The following is a 10508-nucleotide window of genomic DNA, read 5'->3' on the forward strand; positions in this document are numbered from 1 at the left end:
TTTTTTAAAGAATGAACTATATTTTTATAAAAAAAATAACCAACACATACAGACTGAGAAATATTATTTTCTGCTTTTTAGTCCATTTATACCACATATTAAAAAGTTTTATTTTAATTTTATTTATTATCTTTTGTGTTTGACGTGTCTCCCCTATTTACCAAAAAAAGAACAGTCCAACGTAGAATACGTGGTATGGTTAAGAGCACATCCAAGTCAAAAACGAAAGCACACACTAAGAAAAAATATCGATAACAAAAGCGATAATAATATCTATAGCAAAATCGATAAAAACATCGATAACAAAATCGATAAAAATATCGATAACAAAATCGATAACAAGATCGATAAAAAAATCTATAAAAATGTCTATAACAAAATCGATTACAAAATTGATAAAAAAAACCAATTAAAGTATCGATAACAAAATCGATAAAAATATCGTTTATTATATCGATAAGTTCTGAAAATATCGATAGCAAAATTAATAACAATATTGATAAGAATTTCGATAACAAAATTGATAAAAATATGGATAAAAAACCCATAAAATATCGATTATTATATCGATAAGTCCTGAGAATTCCGAGAATCCCAAAAATCCCGAAATAGTCACGAGACTGAGTCTCTGTCTATATCCTTTTCTCTATAATAATATCGAGCCCTAACCGCCAAAATAACGTAAGCGACATTATTTTCAAAATTTTCTTTTTGAAGCAGAAATGCATCTAGATGCTCTAGGAATATTTCTGCATCCAAAAGAAAATTTTGAAATAAAATGTCGGTTACGCTATTTTGGCCGTTAGGGCTCGATATCTTCATCTTTACTGTTATCGGTATCCTCATCCTCATATTTTTCTTTATATATTTATCTTTGTTTTTACTTTTAAGTTCATCATATTCTTCTTCTGCATATTCCCCTTCACCTTTGCCCTTTTTAAATAATGCGCCATCTGTTATTCAAAAGCCGAAATATCTACACACAGATACTTTTTGCCGCCTTCTCTCACTTCCAGCGCATGCAAAAGGATGACGAAGTGATTTTGTATAGAAAATCATTTATGCTCATATATTTGAATAAAATAAACTCACTTAGAAGATATCAACTATACTTACGGTGACCATATTAACCAACGTAAAATAAACGACTTTTTTTTTTCAAAATGGGAATACGTACATGCAACTTGTATGATAAGAGCGCCTTACCCATGTCGTAATTTAAATCAAATATTTACCAGTTAATTATATTATTTAATTGTACAAGTTCCATGCTACAGCGAAAAATTAAGTCAAATCCTTTTCAAGGACTTCGCCATCCTTTGCTACCAAAATGCGTTTACCATAATTCATACTGTACGACGAAGCCAGCACACAGTGGTTCAAAATTGGAATTCAATGTTCATAATGCACCGGAGCCTTAATTTTTCAACCAATTTTTAACTAAAAAGCAAAACAAAGCAAGTAAGAAAGTCTAAGTTCGGGCGGAGCCGAACATTAAATACCCCGCGCAAGTATTAAATATATGTTTTCCACCTTTCCGAAAGCTACCGCTATATGATAAGCCGGCGTGTATACATTTTAAGTAAACTATCGTCCTTAAATTTCAAAATATTGAAATTTCAAGCATTTCTGAAATTTACCGTTATATGAAAAGCGGCCGTAATTTTAGTCCGATTTCAACAATTTTCAATGGTTTACTTTTATGTGGCAAGCACAATAATCATACCGAGTTTGGTACAAATTGCTAGAACGGTTAGCGAGATACATATACGTGATCATAAGTGGGCGGTGCCACGCCCATTTTCCAACATTTTATCATAAACGTATTTCCTGGCAAAGAATTGTTGCAACCATCATTTTGAATAAATTAGCTTTAATATTTACTGATTTATCGAGGATTTCGTATTTCTCGAAATTACCGTTATATGGGATGTGGGTGTGGTTATTGTCCGATTTTAAAAATTTTCGGCCATTTGGTATGCTGTACCAGGGCCAACAACTTTGGAATAAATTGATGCAGCGGTTACCAAGATATACACATGTAACCATAAGTGGGCGTGGCTACGCCCATTTTAAAAAAAAAGTTAATATTCTTATTTTTCGTCTAAAATTTATTATAAATATCAATTTTGATTGAATTATCTTCAGTAGTTACTAAAATATCGCAGTTTTTGTATTTATGAAACTTACCGTTATATGGGAGGTAGGCGTGGTTATTGTCCGATTTTGCCCATTTTCAATACCATCCGTCCTACGCCCGAAAGAAGTACACGTACCGAGTTTCATTAAGATATCTTAATTTTTACTCGAGTTATCGTGCGCACAGACATACGGACAGACGGACGGACGGACGGACAGACAGTCACCGCTTAATCGATTTCTCTTTTCATTCTGATCATTTATGTATACATTTGTCTATATCTATCTCGATTCGTTTTGCCTGTTACAAACAACCGTTATGTGAACAAAGTTATAATACCCTTGTGCACAAGTGAGCTCGGGTATAAAAAATAATTTTGGTGAAAATTTTTTTATAACATTTAAATTTTTTTTTTTGTATTTTTCTTTTTGTTTTCAACTAGTTTTTGTTTTGTAACATTTATTAACTGGAACAGGAGAATACATTTTCTTCAAAATTGCTACTTTTTGTGCATTTTGCACAAAACAATTTAATGTAATCAAATAAAAATACAGAAATCAGGCTCTTTTGCAAATATTGTAAGCTTTCATAAAAAAAAAATAAACATTATCTAAAGGAAGTGACAAATTGGGGCTCCAGTGAATTACGAACAATAAATGCCAGTTTTAAACCACTGTGCAGCAGGGGTTTATTGTTCTCTTTCAATGGAACTGGAAACTCTGCGCACAACACGGTCCTGGGCACAACTTTCCCTGTACTTTATAGATTGTATAAAGATAACTGATTAAATAGAAACCCTTAAGAGGGGTGCGAAACAAACTGGCAAAGGTTTTCATTATATTTTATAAGGGACATTTTTATTTTTCATATTCCGCGTTTAAAAAAATTCCGCGTTCTGAAAAAAGCAGAGCCGATTTAAAGGACAGTTTAAGAAATAAAGGACAAAAGGCGTCCTTTATTTAAAAAAAAAAAATTATAAAGGACAGGGGGTTAAAATAAAGGACTGTCCTTTAAAATAAAGGACGGATGGTCACCGTAACTATACTTCCCATACACCAAACAAAAGGAAAACACTTGAATTTTTGATTAAATAAAACAAAAACAAAATCATTCGAGCGGTTTTCGACCATTTTGGTAATAAAAAAAATATGCTGATTTTTTCAACAATTTTTTGCCTTGAAATGCTCAATATTTGTTGAACTTATATAAAATTTGTACACGATAATATTTCTTTTGCTCCAAATAACCTATATCCCGAAAATGAAAGTATAACCTGCAAATCGTAAGTTGCTAGAGCACTTTAAAGGTTCCAAATAAGCCAATATTTACCGTTGTTTCTACGACTGAAACCGAATTGGTTACTTACAAAAATGATCCGTCGATAGGTTTGGAATTATATCCCTGCAGGGAGTGACGTTAGCTTATACCTAACTTTAGTCTGTTTACGCGAACACTAGTGCTAACTATTAACTGTGTATTTTGTTCAAAAAAACCTAACTACTTTTGTGGGGCGATGGCCGCAAAAAAGTCAGACATGGATATCTCTGCATTACATGTCAACTAACTTTTAACTAACTACTTTTGGACATAAAATATCAATAAGAAAAACAAAATATTTTTTTGCTTTTTTACTTTTTTATTTACTTATTTATTTACTTTATTTTATTACATTTCATATTTGTTTACATATACTGCTCTGGGTGGCCCCATATTCGAACACCGTCAGACATAACTTCAAAATGATAGTATAAAATTTCGATCTCCCTTTTATTTGTCCTGAATATGAAAAAGAATCTGCGAAGTTCAGAAAAAAAGTGTATTGAAAGTAATTTTTGTATGAGGATATTTAATAGAAACTTGTAAAGAAAACCAACTCCCGATTGCGTCTGCATGACTCCTGCACGACTTTACAATTCACTTTAAGTTGGTTTTGTCATAGCTAATTAAAAGCGAGGTATTAATCGAAATCTCGCCAAAAATCTAAGTATAAGTTGGTTAGTTTTAACAATTGATAATTTTTCACTGCAGGGATCTTTGAAACGCCATACTTTTCTTTCAAATCGCTTCATTAGTTCTCGTGCAATAAGCGTTTTCGTAAATCTCTAAAAATTACAACTAGAACATTCGAGCATAGCCTCCATATCGAAACGATAGGTCAGGGTTGCATACGAAAAGTTTTCTGTTTAATACATGATTATTTTCTAACTGGGATTTCAGGGGAGAAATTTTTTATTCTTAATTACGTATTACGATCAGATCAAAAAGCGGATAAACTGGTATGCCGCTAAACAAATAAACGTAATACATATAACAATATTCTAAATTTTATAAAGAGCTGCACTCTACCGGATATCCGATCGGACATCCGAATCTAGCTCTTAAAACGTCTCTTCCCTATTTCTATTTTCGCCACTCGAGCTACAGCTTATGTTTTCACATCCACGATTTTTTTGAGGGTATTAGTATTATTTTTTATAGTTTCATAAATTATATTATTAATAAGGATGCTGGCTATGGTTATGGCTCACTTATATTCTATGTCCTTTGTGATAACGAAAGTGCTGCCTCGTGAAATTAACCGCCCTATTCCTACACCACTGACAAAACTCAGTGGCTGACTATTGCCTTTATTACTGCGCCTAATACTATGGCGCAAATTTATTTTAAGCTGTCATATGACAATTGTCAGTTTTATTGTTATGACCTACTGAGTAAGTGACAACGGCGAAACAATGTTTATATTGTGTTTTAGGCGCAGTAATTGTGATTATAGTCATATGATGAATTTTGTCAGTGTTGTAAAGGTCAATTAAAGGCTTCTCTTAAAGAAAAAGAAGCTCATCTCGGTGAAAATCCTCTCGATTGGTGGAAAACTTTACTAAAATACGACAAATTGGCAGATCTGGCACGTAGTATTTGAGCACTCCACCCGCCAGCGTTCCAAGTGAGCAATTGTTCAGTGCAGCCGGCCTTACATACGAGCCTCCAAGAAAGCGTCTCATGGGAGGAAAGGCAGCGAAATTGTTTCTTTTTTTTACCTTCCTTTTATTAACTCGGGATGTAACTATGTAAAATTTGCTCAAAAACTGGTCAGTCGATTTTATTCAGACTTTCCTCAAGTCTAGCCCAAAGCTTTAGCTTACTATTGGTGTATATCATTTGGCTTATATCTGGGAAGACTCTTGTTGTGGAGATATTACGATTCAAACTGAAAAAATTTCGCTCCAAATAGCGAAAAATGGTTAAAAGATAACATGTTCGTCTAATTTGGTTACTTTAAGTTATAAACGTAACATACCCAATTTCCCGCTAAAAACTTTCCATTCCCCGATGTCACCTAAACAGAAATTCCCTGCAAATCGGGGGAATTTCCCGCGAGTTGACTTCCCTGCACGCAGCGTTGCCAGGTTGACGTTTTTAACGTCATTTGGACGTTTTATATATCCTGTTGACGTTTGGACGTTTTTTGTGTAAGAAATGACGTTTTTTAACTTCCCAGTAATTTTTCTCTGTTACTAAATCTTGTAAGTAGAACTGACTTTGAATTATTTTCTTAATAAATCTTTGCAAGCTTTGTTTTTTGCAGCAGCTGCTTCAAATATATTTATTCTTTCGACACAGATGACTTAACCCTTATTTAAGCGCATAAAGAAAATGACACAATTAGTCGCATGGATGTAATGAACGTAAAAAGGTTGAAATATTGCTATGTTCCTTCTTAACAGAACGTAATTTAGCATTTTCGACAACAGACCACTTAACTAAATGTTTACAAGAAGAAAAATATGTATATATTAAAAATCAACGCGATTATTTAGCACCTTAAAACTATGCCCTGGAACTTAATCAACCTGCATACTCAAAAAAAAATCTGAATAAAAAGTTGAAAATCAAGCTGATATTTTGCCAATTTTCCACAAAGTTTGAAATGTGGATTTATATTTTGTTTGTTATATAATGAGCTAGGCTTTTATGGAGAAATAATAAACATTAAATAAACAAAAAAGAAACAGCCGAAATCGATGACTTAATGAGCTGATCACAAGTGTATGTATAAAATGATTTTTATGTTAACGATCTCAAACCAGTTTAGAATAAATTTTAAATGTGAGCAAATGACATTTTAATATACCTTACGTACATATGTACCTTTGTATACAATGAAAGTTTAATAAGAACAATTCTTTGTGCATACATTTGAAAAAGACGTTTTTGGGTATAAACTGACGTTTTTTCAGACCAAGAGGGACGTTTTCTCATGCCGAAGACCTGGCAACACTGCCTGCACGCAATACATAATTAAATAAATAAGAAATCTTTTTATTTTTGCTGGTTTCTTTGTTTTCTTGTACATACATACATGTATATACGCATTCGGTGTGAATGCAATGATATCGTGCGCTGGATAGTTGAAACTATACCCGTACTTAGGGCCAATTTCACAATGCGTAGTTAACTTGGAATCGGGAGTTAACTACAGATTTTTGTACTGAAAATCTCTAGTTAACTGTCGATTCGGAGTTAACTACGCACTGTGAAATTGGCCCTTAGCCTACCTAAGAAGACGCTTACACTATTTCCTACATTGTACATACATATTTACTTATGTATGAATGTATTTATATCGTTTTATGTGCCACTACTGATTATGTATAAATTGCCACTGAGCAAACGCGCATCAGTAAAAAAGGCGAGTGCAGCACCGTACTCGTGATAGAAGTGAAACTTCTTAAAAAAACACACGATTGAGAGAATACAAAGGTTGCGCCGATCTCGGACCGCTATTCCTCTCTTAACGAATTTGACAGAATCGTTGTTTGCATGACGTCACACTTGTGCAACTTGTTTACGTTTTCCTTGCAACATTTTTTCTTCTTCTTCCATTCTTGCTCACGTTTTGGCATTCCGCTCTCGCAATTGCACCAGTGTGACGTCACACAAAAGTTATTCTCAAAAATCCTCTCTGATCGGCACAATCTTGTATTCTATCATTCTTGAAAAAAACATATGTGTTTCAATGGAATTGAATTCAATGTTAAATATTTTAATAAATTATTTAGATTTAGATAGGGTTTTTAGCGGTTTATTTGGGAAAAATAAAACATTTAGATTTTTGTTTGGATTTTGTTGATTTTAAATTTGCTTCCCCAAAATAATGGATATCAAACAAAACAACTCTTTAAGGTAAAAGTTTCGAGTGACGAAAACTGAACTAGAAACACAAAATTTTTGATAGCAATTTCGTGACGAAAATTATACGAATTTTTTTAACTGCCCTGGAAACTGACGCAAAATAGTATTATTTATTCGGAACGTTGCGAAGTTCTGTCTACTCTTAGCAACACAAAATAAAAAATCAGAACTTTAGCAATGATTCGTATGAATAAAACTATTTTGCGTCAGCACCCTGATAAACAAAAAATTTTCAGGTAAAAGTGTCACCATTTTTGAAATATTTATATTTTTTTGAATAAAAAAAAAATCGAGCCTTTTCATGTATTTTCTTTAATTGCATCTACAACCCAGGCTATACTTAGTAAATTTTTTATGTAAAATACTTCCAGATAGTTGCTTCTCCATACTCAAATGCAATGTAGTTAAAATATATTAAAGAACCATCATAAACTTAGGACTATTTTGGGATTTTTAACTTTTTGATATTTTCCACCCCAACTTTGACTATCTCTGGTGAAAAAAAATTTCTGAGCTATAACTTTACATTACATAAAAATATTGATCATTTAATAAAGATTTCAGAAAGGTGCCACTCTTGCTGTTTCGAATAGAAAAAAAGTTATAGCCGCTTTTGTGGGCACGCTAGAATGTATTTAATAGATTTAAATTTAAGTTGCTCTTGTTACCGACCAATGACATGCTAAATAGTACAAAGGTACATTATAACCTGCTCCAGACATTATTTTATGTTTTTTTCGGTATGTGGACCAGGGACCGATCTATTCGAAAATATCGTGTTATGGTCCGATTTGCTTATAATTTGGCACGTAGGTAGCTTTTGCCTGGATTAGCATATAGGATCCTTCTCTTTTAGGAAGTGGACCACCGACCGCTCTATTCGAAAAAAATCCTATTTATTAGCATATATGATTGTTGTTTTCCGGGAAGTCGACCAGGAACCGATCCAATCGAGGAAATCGTATTTATGGTCCGATTTGCTTAAAATTTGGTACGAAGGTAGCTTTTTGCTTAGATTAACATATGTGATTATTTTTTCCGTGAAGTGGACCAGAGACCGACCTATTCTTTTTTTGTTATAGCCATCGCATATTTCGCATGTGGTAGAGTCCTGGAACTTGGTATGAAGGTTTTGAAATCAAGCCTATACTCTTGGAGGAAAGTGGGGGTTATTGGTGAAGAGGGCGTGGTGCCTTCAAAACATACTGACAGTTTTAGCTATCTATAAATACATACAGTGACGGGCAAAACTGTAACATGGTGTAACACTTTTTACTTCAGTCATCGCTATCTTTCCAAGTTCTAACGACTCTCAAACTTTTGTTGTATGTTATTATTGGTACACCTGTATTTCCTCTCTCATAATGATTTGAAGTCAATCCAACAACAATAATAAAACCAGCAGACAAAAATGTAAATTAAGGCAGATGTTACAGTTTTGCACTCATATATTTTTGAGAACTTTTTAACAATTTTAACGAGAAAAAAGAACTACCAACACAATATTCAGTACCCTTTTGCTTGTTTTAATTTCTGGGTGCGATTTGGCATACCTTATTTTTATCTCTGTAAAGCTTCTGGAGGTATATCCTCCATATATCCTTAGTTTGCTTTCACAGCTAATGTACTCGATTATACGGACTTGCAAGCTTAATAAGCTGTGCTTCTAGTTGATTTCGCAAATTCTCGATTAGATTTATGTCCGCGGATTGTGGAGGTCATTTCAAATTAGCAAATTTTTTATTTTGTATCCAGTCTTTGCGAACATATGCAGTATGTTTTGGGTGATTTTTCAGCAGAAACTTTAATTTTTCGACTACATCTTGCAAATTTTGTTGAAATATGAACAGATACTGTTCCTTACGCATAATGCGTACTAACGGACCCACAAAATTGTTTAAATACAACCCCAAACTATTACTGACCGACCACTGTGATTCACAGTTTGCCTCACATGCTGCGCATGGGCTTAATTTGGGTCTTTGATCCAATACCATGCCCGGCCATCTGATTGAAAGCAATTAATTGAGTCTTGTCAGACCAAATAACCTTCAATTGAAACTTAAAAATATGTTTTTTATTGCATTTTGAAAGGCCTAACATATCCCAATAGGCAACGGTCCGGTTTACGGGCGACACAGCAAAATGCTACCACTCTCGCACACATATTTTGATCAAGTTAGCTTTTTTCTTCTTTTATGATGCCTTTGCGCCAATTTGGCAATTCGTCGCATCGCTGTCAACTGATTTGCATTAAAGTTTAATACCTTAAGCGCTTCTGTAATAGTGGCTGCATCGCTACTTGCTGCTAAGTTCACAAGATATTGGACCGTAATATTTTTTGATAGACTTCCTTTGCCCTTGGGAACACTTTAGGCTATATTTTTTTCTATCTAAATATTTTCAAGTAGCAAGCTCCACAATTTTTTGCCACTTTCCTGCGGTACCGCCTTTCCACAGTAAATCTATTATTTACATTTATGGTTCCTGATTAACTATATTATTTACCGGTGATTACTTCTTCAATAAATTACAATACAGAAAAAAGTCATCTGACTTCCAACTAAGTAAAAAATAACTGTAAAATGCAAAACTGAGAGTAAGTGCAAAACTGTAACATTTGCCTTAATTTACATTTTTGTCTGCTGGGTTTTTTATTGTTGTTGTATTGACTTCAAATCGTTATGCGAGAGGGAGTAGGGATGTACCAACAAGAATATACAACAAAAGGATGAAAGTCGTTAGAACTGGGAAACATAGCGGTGGGTGAATTAAAAAGTGTAACACCATGTTACAGTTTTGCTCGTCCCTGTATATAATTCTTCGGTACGTGTGTTTTCGAGTGAACTCCACCTAAACGACCGAAATGATTTTAATGAAATTTTTGTTCACAACTTTATGATTTGTAGCTCGTTTCTGTAACAATTCTCTACCAAGGCGAATTGAGATATGAATTCGCCGACCTATTCTCTATTGCTAAGGAGTAGAAAGACGTATATTCTCTACCAGTAGTTACAGAAACGAGCTACTGATCTGGATAATATTCAAAATATGTATTGGTAACGTGAAGGGAAATATTTCTGCGACAAAATGGCTCGCCAGGTGGCTCGCTCCGATTTGCCTCATAAACAAGATGGTATATTGGTAACGGTAGGAGCAATACTATTGAAAAAAA

General features: G+C 33.7%; 1 protein-coding gene and 1 long non-coding RNA gene across 2 annotated transcripts in view; both read right to left on the minus strand.

Moving 5' to 3' along the window:
• Positions 1 to 6797, minus strand: part of LOC118749466 — a 69191-nt gene extending 62394 nt beyond the window's left edge. The window contains exon 1 of the long non-coding RNA XR_004994223.1: positions 6732 to 6797. This is a non-coding gene — a long non-coding RNA (uncharacterized LOC118749466). The remainder of the gene's footprint in view (positions 1 to 6731) is intronic.
• LOC118749465 (synaptotagmin-5-like) overlaps positions 1 to 10508 on the minus strand; it is a 159200-nt gene that overhangs the window by 114934 nt on the left and 33758 nt on the right. The gene's annotated exons all lie outside the window — the stretch shown is intronic.

Source organism: Rhagoletis pomonella, unplaced genomic scaffold, assembly GCF_013731165.1.
Source record: "Rhagoletis pomonella isolate Grant_MI unplaced genomic scaffold, Rhpom_1.0 Rhpom_scaffold_00016, whole genome shotgun sequence".
Classification (NCBI taxonomy): Eukaryota; Metazoa; Arthropoda; class Insecta; order Diptera; family Tephritidae; genus Rhagoletis; species Rhagoletis pomonella.